At 48.5% G+C, this 16,429-nt stretch overlaps 1 protein-coding gene across 6 annotated transcripts in view; it reads right to left on the reverse strand.

The window, feature by feature from the left end:
- DOCK5 (dedicator of cytokinesis 5) overlaps positions 1–16,429 on the reverse strand; it is a 225,202-nt gene that overhangs the window by 146,359 nt on the left and 62,414 nt on the right. The gene's annotated exons all lie outside the window — the stretch shown is intronic.

The raw sequence follows: 16,429 nt of genomic DNA on the forward strand, positions 1-16,429 counted from the left end.
CAAAGTACGCATCCATGGGGACTGGGGGATCTGCAAGAAGGTGAAGAGAAGGCCGTGGGGACGGGGAATGGTGAAATGATACGAGTTATCAGAGAGAGGACAGGCTGAGGAGAATGTCCGTGCGGGAGAAGGTGCGGTAAATCGAGACAGATTATTTCCATACTGCGGAACTGATGAAATCGGTAACTATAATAATTTACTGGAATATTAATACTGGAAGCCAGGTTTCTTACTCTGGAAGGGAGTTACAAGAAAGGGGAAAAAGCCAGAATGAACTCTGAGACGCCGGACTGGAACTGAAGGCGCCCATGTGTACGCGTGCCTTCAAAAACAGGCAGAGAGGTCAAAATCAATGGCTGTGTTAACCTGTATTTACACACTCACGCCCGTTATCCCTAGCTCTGCTGATACCTACTAGCTTCTTACTTTTCTAACCCTGACACAGATGATCGCGAGCTCAGAAAAGAAGCTATGGAGCTGGACTGGAGAGCAACCAGTCCAGGATGAAGCAGGAAGGCAGAAGATTCCACGACGAGCAAATCCCGGAAAATGAGCGGAGCTGCAGAATCATCTTGTTTGTCTGAACATACGAGGAGGAGCTAAATACTTCTGTCAGGAAGTCTGGATCTGAAAAAGAAGCAGGTCCACAGAGCACCACGTAAAGAAGACACCTCTAGAGAAACATTATTCAAGACGGGAAATGCAATCAAAGGACATTCCGCAGCATCCGCTCTTTCTCCTGCATAGACCCAATCATCCAGATAATAACTTTTTAAAAGAAATTATATTGCATTTATACTGGGAGATCTCTCTTCGGCACGGACAGGTCTATGTGTGGTTGGTGGGGAGTGTAAGAGAGTTAAAATCCTTATCTTCCGTGAGAAGCAGTTACGAAACAAAAATGCAAATGGAAATACCAAGTAACAGAAGCACGGTTCTTTGGAAATGAAAAAGCATATATACTACAAAAACTGGCCGAAAGAGTTGAAGGCGGAACCAGAAACCAAGAGGAGGTGTGACGGGACTGCTGTTTATCATTATAAACTTGCTAGAAACGGCCTGGCCTTTAAAATTATATGCCTTTCTGACAAGGATAAAATTGAAAATTAAGGGTAAAAAGTAAAGCTGATAAGCCCTGGTCAGCCAGGACTAGGCAAAGGCAAAATCATAGGGAAAGAAAACAGAACAAGGCTGGGGGTGGCGTTGATACAGAGGGACGCTGGCGAATTTGGGGGGACGGGGGGAGGGGGTGCAGATAGGACTGTTCTGTATTTTGTGGCGGCATTTCCTGAGTGCATGCATTTGTCAAAATCTGTACTCCAGGGGCGCCTGGGTGGCGCAATCGGTTAAGCGTCCGACTTCAGCCAGGTCATGGTCTCGCGGTCTGTGAGTTCAAGCCCCGCATCAGGCTCTGGGCTGATCGCTCAGGGCCTGGAGCCTGTTTCCGATTCTGTGTCTCCCTCTCTCTCTGCCCCTCCCCTGTTCATGCTCTGTCTCTCTCTGTCCCAAATATAAAATAAAAACGTTGAAAAAAATTAAAAAAAAAAAATCTGTACTCCAAACAGGATGAATTCAACTCAGTACAAATGACGTATTTTTTAAAAATGAGAAATGACTCTACGCCCACTAGAATGGTCAAAGTTAAAAAGACTGTACCAAGTGTTGGTACAGATATGGGCAATTAGAATTCTCTCACATTGCGGGTAGTTTCACATCAGATTAAACATACACATGACCTATGACCTAGCAGTATCTCTACTTGGTAGTATTCACCCAAGATCAGCATACGTAAGTGACGGATCACTAAATTCCACTCCTGAAGCTAGTATTACACTGGATTAGTGTTATACTAAGACACGCATAATCCCATTTATATACAGTTGAAGAGCCGGAAAACTTACACATGGTGACCTACTTTGGAGCAGCAGTTGCTTTTTGGAGCGGGAATTGTGCGGAAAAAGGCAACAGGGTGCTCTTTGGGGCAAGGGAAACGTTCTACATCTTGACTGGGAGTATTAGGTACATGGAGTGCATTCATTCATCAACATTCATTGAACTGAATACCTAAGATGAGTATATTTTCCTGTATACGAATTTCACTGCAATTTTTAAGAGCCATGCAAAACTTTACACTATCAAATGAGCATTACAAAGTGAGCACCTCAATGGGGCACCTGGGTGGCTCAGTCAGTTGAGTGTCTGACTCTGGATTTGGGCTCAGGTCATGATCTCACAGTTCATGAGTTCAGGCCCCGCACTGGGCTCTGTGCTGACAGTGTGGAGCCTGCTTGGAATTCTCTCTTTCTTCCTCTCTCTGTGCCCCTGCCCAGCTCTCTCTCTCTCTTTCTTTCTCTCAAAATAAATAAATAAACTTTATAGGAAGAAACAAACCAAAACAAAGTAAGCACCTCAAGGTGATCTAGAATTCCATGATAATCACATTGCTCCCAAATATTACTGAATATTTTTGCCCGAAAATGCCTCCGAAAGCAGTGAGGCATGTATGAAAAAAAAATCACAGGACCATTTTTCCACCATTTTTATTTTAATCGTGCCTCCTTAAGACATCATTGATCTTCACTGCTCATTCTGTGCTCCAAGGCGAATCTGAACGAGTTTTGCAATTTCCAAAAGTTCAGCCACAGATCGGAGATTCATTTACTCATTCAACAGAGAGATGCCAAGAGAGCGAGACGTACGACGTCTCCACCCTTCCGAGTCTTGCTTTATGATGGGAAGAAAAACACAAGTACCCGTAAGCCCCAGCAAATAACCAAGTAACTGCACATGGGGCTAAATGGTATTAAGGAAGGAGAGTAATGTGGGGGAGGGATGAGTGGGGGTGGGGCTGCCTTAGAGAGTGTGGTTACAAACCCTCTTGGAGGAGCGACTGGAGCCAAGGATTTACATCACCAATTTTATTATACATAAAAACACTGGGGGCTCCTGGGTGGCTCAGTTGCTTAAGCATGGGACTTCGGCTCAGGCCATGGTCTCGCGGCCTGTGAGTTCGCGCCCCGCGTCGCGCTCTGCGCTGACAGCTCAGAGCCTGAAGCCTGCTTCAGATTCTGTGTCTGCCTCTCTCTCTGCCCCTCCCCCGCTCATGCTCTGTCTCTCTCTGTCTCTTAATAACAAATAAACGTTTAAAAGAAAAAAAAAAAAAACCACTCACTGAATGCCAGCAGCCCAGACGTCGTCTTCCAGGAGGAAGGAAATAGATCCATAAACAAATCATTAAATACAAAGGGCTTCTAATGGGAAGGCTGGAAGACACTGGCACACAGAGGGAGAATTATGAATGTCCTGAAGACTCCAAAGGCAATTGCTGAGGGGGACTCAGGACTTCCTGCACCATAAAAGCATTATTTAGATGTGTAACTCATGGAGTTTTGTAAAATCTCTCATTTTGCAATCCCACAATGAACTAGCCACCGCCTCCCCCCCCAAGAACAGTAAAGAGTTTTTGTGTTGTAAAATACACACAAAATTTACTCTTTTAGCCATTTTGAGGTATTCGGTTCAGTGGCGCTAAGTGCATTCACGATGTTGCGATAATGTTGAGATCCCCGGAATTAAAGGCAAAAAAACCAGACAGGGAGCCCTTGTTTATACGCACCATGACATGGGGGAGGGGAAGGGCCAGAGATGATCCCCAGAGGGAGAGCATGGGCTAAATCCTGTTCTTCTTCCTTTAAGTATCCCCTGGTCTGGGAGTTTGCTGGGTATATAGCACGGTTAATTAGGCCAAGGTCAAAGGTCCATCCCCTGTGGGCCAGGTAAACCTGTCGGGGTTCGCTGGCTGGTTTCCATAGCCAAAGCCTGCCCTCCCATCCCCGAGCCGATGTTCCTCAAAGAGATGGCTGAGGTCCCTCCGGGGAAGCTGGCGAGCTGGAACAGCTGGGTGCAAACTCCTCAGAGGACAGACGGATACAGCTCACTGTCGGATCCTGGTTCCTAGGCGGGCCAGAGCTCTCACTGCCGGCCAGAGCCTCCAACCGCAGGATGCGCGCTTCCCAAAGGCAATGGGCAGCTCACCAGTGCTTTTGGAAATGAGGTCAAAGGCAGGAATGAAAAGGATGCAAAGGCAGTCAAAGGTGATTCAAGCCCGTTATACCTGTTTGGGAGACAAATCAGGCTTCCCAGTGAAATATCTTCGCTCACTTTTGTGCCTTTACGATGCACAGATAGATGTTGTTAAGTCTGAGCTCCAAAGGAACTCAGAGTCCCCTGAAATTTAACACCCTTACTTAAAAAAGAGGAAACACGGGGCGCCTGGGTGGCTCAGTCGGTTAAGCGTCCGACTTCAGCTCAGGTCACGATCTCATGGTCTGTGAGTTCGAGCCCCGCGTCGGGCTCTGTGCTGATGGCTCAGAGCCTGGAGCCTGCTTCCGATTCTGTGTCTCCCTCTCTCTCTGCCCCTCCCCATTCATACTCTGTCTCTCTCTGTCTCAAAAATAAATAAAAAAATGTTTAAAAATTAAAAAAAAAAAAAAGAGGAAACACAAGCAAGGAATGGGAAAGGTTGTACAGAGTCAACCAGCGACTTAGAATCTAAGCTGAGAATGCAAACACAGGTCTCCTGCCGCCCGGTTCATCACTGCCTCCGTGGCCATGCAGCGGATGAACGGGACGCTTGCTCAAGGCACTGCCTCCCACGGGAAGGAAGCCTGGCCATGGAATCCAACCGGTAGAAAACCCATGCACACTAGCATGCCAAGTCAGTGGAAAAGAAAGAGATGTGGTTTCCGTCTTTCACTTTATTTCTTGAGTGAACAGGAAAGAGCCCCGTCTTTGCGGTACCTGGCACATCGCGGGCAATCCGTAACGCTTAAATGGCTTTATCAGAGAAGGTCTTGTGAGCGAGCCAGTGGTCACGGACAGAACAGATGAATGCAAGGCCAGAACCGTGCAATAAAATCTGCACCTCTAAAACCAGACCCCAAAGCGAGGTCTGAGCAAGGCGTGGGGTCCCATGCCCAACGGGCAGAGCTGGGCAGACCCTAAGCACCAGCCTGGAGGCCAGAATGTCCAGAAAAGAGGAGGCGTGGCTCCTTATGAAGACTCATCTGAAACGAGAAAGCCCGGTTCTGTGCTCACCAGGTCTGCGGGACTCCGTTTCTTCAACTGTGAAAGTAATCAGGCTTTCGTGTCTTAAATTTCCTTCCACAAAAACATTCAACTTTTTCCCCCCAGTGTGTTAGCTCATAAAATCCGAGTCCATAGCTAAGAATGCCCAAGTTTCTCCTCGTTGCCTACTAGAGATGGTAATGCCAGAGACTTCTTTCAACCAGCCAACACCTCCTGAGACAGGCAGAGGGGCCTGGCCCAGAGTGGGGGTGGGGGCAGACCCAAGCCACAGCCGGCACGACGGAGACACGAGTATCCAAACGCCCACCGCAAAAGGAGGAAACCTCCCTTGGCTTCACAGACGCCCCGGAGCTCGGCGACACTGGGGGAATTCAATTTCCCCTAGTCTGATCAACATCATCGCTCTGGTTTGCCAACTCCCTCCTTCCTGGATGTCGCCTTTTCCTTCTTTCTTGCTTAAGGCAAAGCAGTCCGGCCAGCAGTCAGCTGTCTTGCCAGGGGCTCTAACTGCCGTCCTCTGTGATGTGGGTCTCTAGCTTCTCCAACTAGTTCAAGGAAGCTGAAACGACCGCAACTTACCCCGGCAACTTACCCCGGCGCCGGGATCAGCATCAGCGCCGATTCGCGAGAGGGACGAGAGAGGGATGCAGGTTTGGGAGTGAGGAATCCACGAGAATGCAGCAAGATCTATTTAAGGAGGCCCATTTCCATAAAGACCTATGTCTGGCTCCACGGGGCTCCGAGGGGTTGGGAGACTGTGCACCCCAAACCCCGCTCTCAAAGGCTCTCTAATCTCGTCGCTGGTGGAACAGAGACACGGGTGAGGGGAAGGCACGCTTGCGTGGCCAGTTTGCCGAGGATTTCTGGAAACGCAGCGCAGGCTGCTCTTTTCAGGTAACTGTCTGAGCCTACTGAGGAGGACACCGAGGTAAAGGGCACGCATAAACGCGGCCTTACTCTCTCAGGGGAGAACGGAGGCCCCAGAAAGAGAGGAAACTCCTCCCGGGCGGAGTACCGGAAACATTCGTGTTTTAGCTTAGAGCACAAGTAGGGTGAAGGGGGCAATGCACCCCTTGCCGATGACCCAGCAAGGTCATCGCCAATGACCCAGCGCCGTCCAGAGAGCCCCACCAGTCTGGGACACTTAGTACTAACTTGCTCCGAGTTCCTCGGCGCGATGCATCCTAAAAAGGAAAGGGCAAAGCTGTACTTACAGACTCTTAAAGTGAACCGCTGGGCTCCGCCTTGAGAACCCAGACAGAGGTCAGGACGTGCCGCCAGGGGTGTGATGACATCGACAGTGGCAGAAGCCGAGGCGGGGCCCAGCAGCGGCGACGGCACCGAGAGTCTCGGTAGCGGAAGATCAGCGGCAAGGCCACGAACGGGAACCACACGAAACCTTCCGAGAGCGCCCGAGCCAACGACCGCTGCGTTCGATTCCGATGCCCTCTTTACTAACACAAGCAGGAGGGTGCCATCGGGGACGCCAGTCGTCCGTTCAGTGGCAGACACATACAGGGAGGGAGACTGCTTCAGGCTGACCGCTCTGCTTCTCTGGCCCCCACACCTGAGGGGGTTGGACACACTCTCGGCGACGGCAGTCCAGCCCCTCCGTAATTCTGACCTCGTGTGTGTGGACTGGGGGGACAGGAACCCGTATCTCTGGGTGGAGATGACTGTGCTATGCTCCCCTGGAATAGACATGCCTACCTGCTCAGAGAAAGCCAGCTCCTGAAAACAGGCGGGGGGCGGAAAGGAGTGGGGGGAGCGGCCGAGACACGTGGGCACTGGGGGTGCAGCGGGCCCAAACACACTCTGGGCTTTGAGAGCAGGGAGGTGACCACCTGGCCAGAGCAGCAGACAAGTGTGGCAGGGCCGTGGAGGGGAGGATGTTCAGGAAGAGTTCAGGGGCGCCTGGGTGGCTCAGTCAGTTAAGCGTCTGACTTCGGCTCAGGTCATAATCTCACGGTTCGTGGGTTCGAGCCCCACGTCGGGCTCTGTGCTGACGGCTCGGAGCCTGGAGCCTGCTTGGGATTCTGTGCCTCCCTCTCTCTCTGCCCCTTCCCCACTCATGCTAGGTGTCTCTCTCTCTCTCTCTCTCTCTCTCTCTCTCTCTCAAAAGTAAATAAACATGAAAAAATAATAAAATAAAAATTAAGAAAAAAAGAAAGAGCTCACCCCAATGCAGACACATTTGGGGTGGTGGTAAGCTGGTCTGCCAGCTACTTAAAAAGCAAAAAAGAACCTCACCCTCTTTGAAAAACTACATGTCACGTCCAAAATAGAAGAGTCATTTCCTCAAAGGCCTCGCAGTGAAGAAAGAACATTCTACTTGGAATCCACAGGGCCAGGGTGACAGTCACAGCTTACCACTTACTAGCCGTGTAAAGCTCCAAGCTTCTTAACCTGATTTTCACATTTATTAAACGAGCATCAGTAACTCTGCTCTCCCCGGATTGAAAGAACTAATATTCAGTACATGAAAGCCCTTAGCTCAATGCCTGGCACAGGCAGGAGACGTAAGATGCCAAACAAATCTAGCACCGAGGGTACCAGTGACATCATCCAGGGGCTATCTCCTACCTCCAGGGCCATCGTCTGGTTCCTGTGTTGATGACGCTAGACTATTTAAAGTTCTCTCTTCTTTGTTTTCTGAGGAATGTGTCTGTGCTCCCTGGAAGAAGAACTTCCCTAAATCATTCTTAAGTTCCTGACGACGAACTGAGCCGAAGCAGACGTAAGGCGGCTGGAAGCTTCGCTCCAGACCCGGAGCACCTGATAGGATACACTTGTAGTTTCCAAGATGGTAAGTTCCCTGGCCCCAAGGAAATCATGGAAGAGAGGACTTTAAGGGAAAAGTAACCAGAAAAAGTTACCGGAACAGCGCGGGTGACAGGAAAACCGTATGACAATGGCTGGAATAATTGAGAAAATGGTGCTAAACAACTCAGGGTCTGAGCAGATACTGAACGCAGCCAAAAAAGAACTCAGAAGTTACCAAAATAGGGTATTTGGAGGCCTGACTTGACATTCGGTGGGCAATGAACGTGACAGGAAGACTAACGAAGCAAAAAGCTCTCCTCCAACCCCCTCCCATTCTTTCAACTCCAACTCTAGTAACAGACTCTTCAATCTATATTGGTGGACACTAAACAAGTATTCAAGGTTAGAAATTTAGTGTCAGTTACTTTTGCCACCTAGAAGATGGACTACCTTGCCAGGTACAGTTGTTTAAAATCTTAGATTCCTGGGGCGCCTGGGTGGCTCAGTCGGTTGAGCGGCCGACTTCGGCTCAGGTCACGATCTCGCGGTCCGTGAGTTCGAGCCCCGCGTCGGGCTCTGGGCTGACAGCTCAGAGCCTGGAGCCTGCTTCGGATTCTGTGTCTCCCTCTCTCTGACCCTCCCCTGTTCATGCTGTGTCTCTCCCTATCTCAAAACTAAATAAATAAACGTTAAAAAAAAAAATTAAAAAAAAAATCTTAGATTCCTATTGGCAAAGTTGAGTGCGGACGTATTTAATACTGATCAGATGACAAACACTGGGGACACATACACAGAACATAAGGGTCGGACTGAAAATCTTTCTGTAACAAGAATCCTGCCTATCTTACTCCGTGACCAGTTCTTTGTAGCCTGAGTTCTACACGGCGGCGAGGCAAGGAAAAGAACCGAAGTCCCCACCTGCTTCTAAGACTGGTTCGCGGGATCCAGGTTTCTCAGGCAGCATGTTTTCTATGACACTTTCTACTGGAGGACTCGCCTCTACGGGTTGAATAAAATGGGGCACTCCAGCACAGAGTGGGTATTTGTGATGCCCAAGTCCCCCGGTGTGCTTTTTGAGATCATAAATTGCCCTTATATTACCATGAGCAAAGTAGAGGCATACGTCAACCTTCTCTCTCCGGATATAAGCAAGAGGAGAAATATGGTTCTCGTATGTGCCCTCAATCGATCTTAAATTTGCCTCTAGGACTTCCTCCTTACGCTAATCGTTCACAGAGTCTTACCTATGCCACAGTGCTTTGATGTGCTACGTTTCACGATGGAGAAGAGACACCTAAGGCATTTTTGGTAAACGTTATACACCAAATAATGTGAATGGCCCCGCATTCAGAAGTGCGAAGAGAGCCATGCGTGGTTACGTGTCCGTGTGGGATGGAAAGAGCTTGCTCACTACTTCGCCACCTTCTCGACCCCTGGATCCCAGCAAGATCCCTTGGAGGTGGAAATTAATGGGACGCCAAAAGCTCAGGAGACCATTCCTCCGGAGCATTCCCCAAAACACTTTTGCTTTCAGGCCGGGCTTGCCTCTTCAGCTGCATCACGACAACGTGACTGCACGAAGGCACCGCTCGGAAAAAAGTCCTGACCCCTATCTATGCTAGAAGGTGCCGCGTCCTGCCTCCTAATATACCAGCAACCTAAATTTTAAGGATGGCATTTTACAAGCACATCCAAATATGCTTCCGAAAGAAGAGAAGGCACTCTCCGTTTGCTAAGATTAAATCTGAAACTTCTCACCGGTTCTGCTCTTAATTAGTTTTTCGTGTAAACACACTCCCGCCGCCACGTCCATCTTTTGGGAAAACACGTCTCAGGAGCACATGTGCCCAGGAGTAGTAGCTGACAGGCAGGACTGAAGGTAAAGGTCAGACAGATGTGGGAAATGACCGGCACACTCAACAAGGCCTAATTTGCTTCCTAGGCTGATGCCAAAACGTTTGCACGCAGTCCTTATCATAAAATCCAAGCCGTTGGGCTCGCTGCCAGTGACGTGTGTGAAAGGCAGTGGTTTTTAACCCTAGAACATGGTGAGGCCACGGATTCTGAGTTACAGTATACTTTCAACGATCTTGCCCTGCCGGGCGACAAAAGCAAATGAAAGTTACAAACACATCAGACGCCTTATTTCAGCTTCTACCCAGTAGCATTTTCTACATGCTGGTAAGAACCGAGTTTTTACGAATTAATCGCGGTTTGCTTTTGTCTCTTACTCGTCTGTGATCACTGTGCAAAGCTGACCACATGGAGAAGAAAACACGAAGAGGTACAACAGGGGCATGTCAAGGCTACCGGGCTGTACAGGACGGGAAGGTGTGACAATCCCTCTTCCTGAATCAGACGTTCTGAAAGAGCTCAGTAAGACCTTACGGTATCAGATGGTCCGATACGGGTCCACTTAGCACATCTCAGAAAGGTGCTTATTAAGCCTCTGCTGGAAAAAAGTTCTTTTTGACGTTCCTGTTAGAGGTTTGTCAGCCACGGAACCAAAATTCAGTGCCATGGAACTCTACCTATCTGCCAGGATACTGCCCGCTATACTTACTCACAAAAAAAATCCTGCTTTAGGGGCGCCTGGGTGGCTCAGTCAGTGAAGCATCCGACTCTTGATTTTGGCTCAGGTCGTGATCTCACGAGTGTGAGGAGATCAAGCCCCGTGTCAGGCTCCACACTCGGCAATGGAGTCTGCTTGGGATTCTCTCTCTCTCTCTCTCTCTCTCTCTCTCTCTCTCTCTCTCTCTCTCTCCCTCCCTCCCTCCCTCCCTCTTTCTCTGCCCCTCCCCTGCTCATTCCCTCTCTTTCAAGATAAATAAATAAACTTTAGAAAAAGCCTGCTTTATAAAGATAAGATTGAAGATACGTACAGCTGAAGTCAGAATCCATATGAATTCCTTCTATTATAAGGGAATGGATTTCTCGATAAAGGTGCATTTCAAAACCGGCCTCCTTCTATACAGAAGAAATAACATGGGTATATTGGGACTGCCTATATATACACAAATGCTTCTTTTTATTTCAACTTCTCAAGATTGCCTGTTTCCTCGGGTTCCAACGCAATCGTTTGTGCTATGCTTTGGGCCGCTACATGTTACACTAAAACTGTACACAGCTTTGTGCTGTACTTGCTTCCGTAGAGCTTGGAACGCCTTTGAGACATTATCTCATTTTGTTATGGCCAATTGTGTTATGCTTACCCTCAGAAATCACTGTTAACACCAGCCACCCTCTCTCCTGAGCTCGTGAGTGGTTTATGGGGCTGAAAACGAATCCATCAATGCATATGAATCAAATGCAGGAAACCAGTACTCATTGTTGGAGCAACAGACCCTGGGCATTAAGTCACTTATGACTGGAATTTGGTTGATCACAGGAGAGGAGAGCTTAATGGTAACAAGAATGCTGTAACCTGATTTTTCAAAGCACTTTCCTTTAATCACTTTCAATTCAAGGAGTGACCCGATTTTAGATGCAATGACCGTGACACAAAAAGAGTTTAAGTGTCCTGCCCAGGATGGTCAACCTAGAGAGGGACAGAATCATCTGATCTAAAGCAGTACTTCCTGCCTTCTCCCCTCTCCCTCGCCATCACCCAAGTCTACTTCTGGTCCCGGTAATATCATCCTTTTTCCCTCACAGCACTTCGAAGTATCTGAATTGTTTTGTTTACTCACTCTGTTCTCTTGTTTTTGTCTATCCCTCGAATGAAAACCCTGTGAGCACAGGAACCTTGCTGTTTTGTCACTCAGGTGACCTCAGTGCCTAGGGCATCTCTCGTGTTCAATAAACGTACCTAGCACAGAATAAGAGCATCACCACTCGCTCAGCAAGTTCTTTTGAGTGAATAAATGACCACAACTGGAATCTCCAGAGAGCAGCGATTTTTCCAGCCACGCCCACGGATCTGGGGTGGGAAAGAACACTCGAGAGAGGGAACAGCCACCTCGCTACCAAATCCCTGGCCTGGTTAAAGAAGCGAAGATATGGCAATGACTACAGGCCGGGCTGATGCCAAAGATGAAGAGAGGCGAGGCCACTGGCTTCAGTCCTTGAGGGATCTCGTTCCCTGAAAAAGTCTCTGAAGGAACGTAGTTCTCGGGGGCCGCTACAACACGAGCAGTACACACGGCCGGTTCTCCGTCCCTGTGCCCATTTTTAGTAGCAAATGAAGTTCAGGAGCAAGGTGACAAAGCAGTGAGTGATAAGCGATAGCAGGGCACTCATGTGGGCTGTGGGCTGGGGGCAAAACTCAAGTAATCAGACTGGCACTTCTCCAAAAGGAAAAGTTATTACATGAGCCAGCAATTCCACTCCTAGGAACATACCTAGGAACATACCTAGGAACAAGAGAACTGAAAACATACGTCCACACGGAAACCTATACATAAAGGGTTATAGCAACATTACTCATAACAGGTGAAAAGTGTAAACAACTTAAATGTCCATCAACGGATGAATGGATAGATGAAATGTGATGTAGGCATACAATGAATATTATTCAGCCATAAAAAGATAGGAAGTACCGATACCCGCTGCAACAATGATGAGCCTTAAAACCATTGCACTCAGCTAGTCACAAAGGGCCCCATGTTACGTGAACAGTCTAGACGGGGCAAATCTCCTGAGACAGACACGAGGTTGGTGGTTGCTTGGAGCTGGGGGATAATGGCCACCAAACGGGTACAGGGATTCTTTCTGGGTTCATGAAAACGTTCTGCAAGTAGACAGTGATGATGATTGCCCTTTAAAGGACAAGGATTGCCCTTTTAAGGATTGTATCCTTTAAATGGGTAAACGGTATGGTATTTGAAATAGATCTCAACGCAGCGGTTACTAAAAACAAAGACAACAAAACTCATGCAATAACCAAATCCTTCTGCAGTCTGCTGCGGATGGGGGCAATGTTGGAGCCTCCCATATTTCCCTCATAAAAGGAGAACAACTCTGCCTATGATACCTGGGGTTTTGTGGAGGTGACTGCCACCCTCTCTTACTCTCCACGCTAGCTTGCCTCGCTCCGTCAGGCTTGCTTTGGTCCTGTCTTTTGTCTTCATTCCTTTAACGGACTTCTGCAGGACACCTACTATGTGCCAGGCGCTGTGCAAGGCGCCGGCCCTACAGACGCAAGACGGGCTGGCTTTGCCTTCAAGAAGCTACCACTTTCATAATCATTCATGCGACCACAGGCCAGGAAACAGCAAAAGGAAGAGCCGTGAGTGGTTTTCGGTGATGGGTTGTGGGCAGAAAAGAATTTTCCGTAGCTGGGCTCCAGAAAGGTAGACTCATGTCCATACCGGAAAAAGCACACACGGGTCTGGTGTGCGAATATCTCAAAGGCGGGGGGGGGGGGGGGGGGGGGGGCGGAGTGTGCAGGAGGAGGGGGAGCCCCGGGAGCCAAATCAGACAGGAAGCTGGAAGACACAAAACCCCTCAGGCCGTGAAATAGTGCCAGCATTAGCTTTAAATTCCATCTGGCAGTACTCTGGGCGTTTCCATTTTGTTTATTTATTTATTTTTTTTTTTTAAAGGAAAGAGGAGATGGGGGAGGAGGGAGAGAACTTAAGTTATTACTCAGCATTTCCACCCTGTTTAATGTTTGCAAAGTACTCCTGCACTCACTTAGTCCTGAACTGCCTGAAATAATAAAGGAATTTGAGAACCCAGCCAAGAACTCGAAGTACTTAGGAGACATAAGAACCTATCACTGCATCTGGCAAGGTGGGCACTATTAAAAAAAAAAAAAAAATTAATCCCAGGGGCCCCTGGGTGGCTTAGTCGGTTAGGCAAGCGTCTGACTTCGGCTCAGGTCACGATCTCGCGGTTGGTGAGTTCGAGCCCCGCCTCGGGCTCTGTGCCGACAGCTCCGAGCCTGGAGCCTGCTTTGGATTCTGTGTCTCCCTCTCTCTCTGCCCCTCCCCTGCTCGTGCTCTGTCGCTGTCTCAAAAATAGATAAAACATTTTTTAAAAATTAAAAAAAAAAATTAATCCCCTAAAATGAGCACTATATAAAGACATAATCCAAGATGATAACCTCCGTAAAACCGACAGGCCTCTTGGTGGTGGTAAAGGAACTCCGTAAGCTCATGTTCTAAGTCTGCCCATTCATACCTTGACACACACCAGGTTTCAAATGGGCACGGACATCCTTTTTTGACGTGAAAGAGCCCTGCGGCACCCCAAATATTGTATGGTAGCAGTTAACAAGAACATCAGCTTCCTGCGGTCAGGACTGGAGCACCGGGACCATCATACTCAAGACGCAGCATCAGTGAAGTGACAGGTATTTGTGTGACTGCCCATCAGCTGGGCCAGCGCCAGCGAGCTCCAAAACACCAGGAGCACTGCGGCTTTTGGCCTCAAGCTCCAGCAGGTGCTTGAAATGGAGGTGCGTGGATCTGGATTACGTTTCAATCCAACCAAGCTCAGTGACCTCCTCGGCTGGCTCCAGAGGAGTACTACCTCGAGGAATGTCAATGGGTCAACTGGGAAACCACTCGGTTAAGACAGAGCACAAATTTAAAAGGACCATTATATGAATCCTAGGAGGACAGAGTGCTTCAATGAGCGATTCCAAAAAACTATGTTCGGGTCACGTAACGATGAAGAGAGAGCGTTGCAAGTGTATTCAAAAGACATCACCTACTTTATTTCCAATCAACTCTCTGCTCTTCCCTCCTACACTCCACAGGACACTTGGAAAAACTTGACAAAACCCACCACATGCACACATACTGCACCTCTGCTACGGTCAAGCAGGAATTACCAGGTCGAGATCTGAAAGAGATCAAACCTTAGAGAGACGAGGCCAGCGTGTGAGGCTCCTCTCTTCTTGGGGCAACTGCCGAATTGAGAAAAGTTTCCTGAATGGCCGAGCAGCGTTTCTGATGGCCTGGTGGGTCCAGGAGAACAAAAATGGGGAGTCCTAGACCGCCAATGAGTTGGCTGTAATTTCAGACAAACTAGACTAAGGAAAAAAGCAATCCTACAGACAAAACTAACGGTAAAAAGATTTAATAAACAGGAATTAAAAGTTCAAACTGTTCAGAGGCGCCTGGGTAGCTCAGTCAGTTGAGCGTCCAACTCTTGATTTCAGCTCGGGTCATGATCCCAGGGTCGTGGGATTGAGCCCTGCATCAGCCTCCACACTGAGGGTAGAGCCTGTTTAAGATTCATTCTCTTTCTCTCTCTCTCTCTCATTTCCCTCCACCCCCTGTTCTCGGCCCCTCTCCCCTGCTTGCACTCTCTCTCTCTCTAAAAAAATTTAAAAGTGAAAATTGTTTCAGTATAACAACTCTAAAATTGTACGTACCTAAAAATAGGTCTGAAAATATATAAGGCAAAAAACTGACATCACCGTAAATCATCATCATTGACATAAACTGTAAGCATGGTGAAAGACTGAACGCTGTTCTCTGATGGAAAATGGAGGAAAACAATGATGTACAGCAAATTTGAAATAAAAAAATAATAAAGAAATAAGAATCTAACCGTCATCCACAGATGGTCCTAACATACATTCTTTTCAAGCCGTATACGGAAGAGTTTCCAAAGCCAAACACACGCCTTCTGCCTGTACAATGCAAAAATGTGTAACACAGATACTAGCTAGAATGGATAAATCTGGCCCCTGACAAAGAAGTATGACCTAGTCAGGCCTGAGGGGACTGTGGTTTCAACAAGCAAAGCAGTCTGGAGATCAGACAGTAAGTAGATTGTCCCTTGTGTCTTGGTGATTTAGGGACAACATGGAACCGATGTGGGGCTGGACCTGAGATGGCGAGGATGAAAAGAGCAAAGAGAGGGGGGTGTGGGGAGAGTCCGCACGGCCCTCTCCCCCTTCTCCCTGCCCCTGGGAGCTGCATGGCTGTGCTTTGAGCTGTGTGGAAGGGAGAGGAAACCCTGGCCGCCTGCCTAAACATAAAGGGAGGCAGCAGGGATAATAGAGTCTTCTATGCAATCAGGCAGAATGACTTAGCTTTTCTATGGCCAAACCCTGCTTCCTTTTCCCCTGGCTTCCCAGCTTTTCTCCCCCTCATTCTAGGCAAGTGCATTAGATTCCTAATGGCCACCTTTGCTATTCCGCCGTCGCAAGCATTTACGTGGATGAGGGCAAGTGTGGATCCTGAAAATCTAGAGATCCTGATTCTAAGAAGCTTCACCCTCTGAGAAAAGTCTTCCTTGCTGCCCACCTTCCTCCTGCCTTCCTCTTCAGAGGGAATAAACGGGCCCCGAAAATTGGTCTTTGCTTTGATCCTCAACTTCGGTGGCCTGGACGCATGTTGGTGGTACTCTGGGATTTGAATTTGAAATGTGGATACGTGGAGGGGTCCTGCCGGGATTCAAGCTCCACTGACATGGAGCTACAAGCCTCGGGTGGGGTGGGGTGGGATGTGGGGGGGAGTGGGCACGACCTGTGCTTTTCAGACAAACCAGGCGTGCTGAGTACTTCCCTACAGCCCACTGACAGGTTAACTGGACCACCTCCCTAGCCTGACCTAATTGCAGGAAATATACTACGGGGCTTTCTGGACCTGCTGTAGCCCTGACCTAGTTCTGTGAAAGA

This window comes from Felis catus, chromosome B1 (assembly GCF_018350175.1).
Source record: "Felis catus isolate Fca126 chromosome B1, F.catus_Fca126_mat1.0, whole genome shotgun sequence".
Lineage (NCBI taxonomy): Eukaryota > Metazoa > Chordata > Mammalia > Carnivora > Felidae > Felis > Felis catus.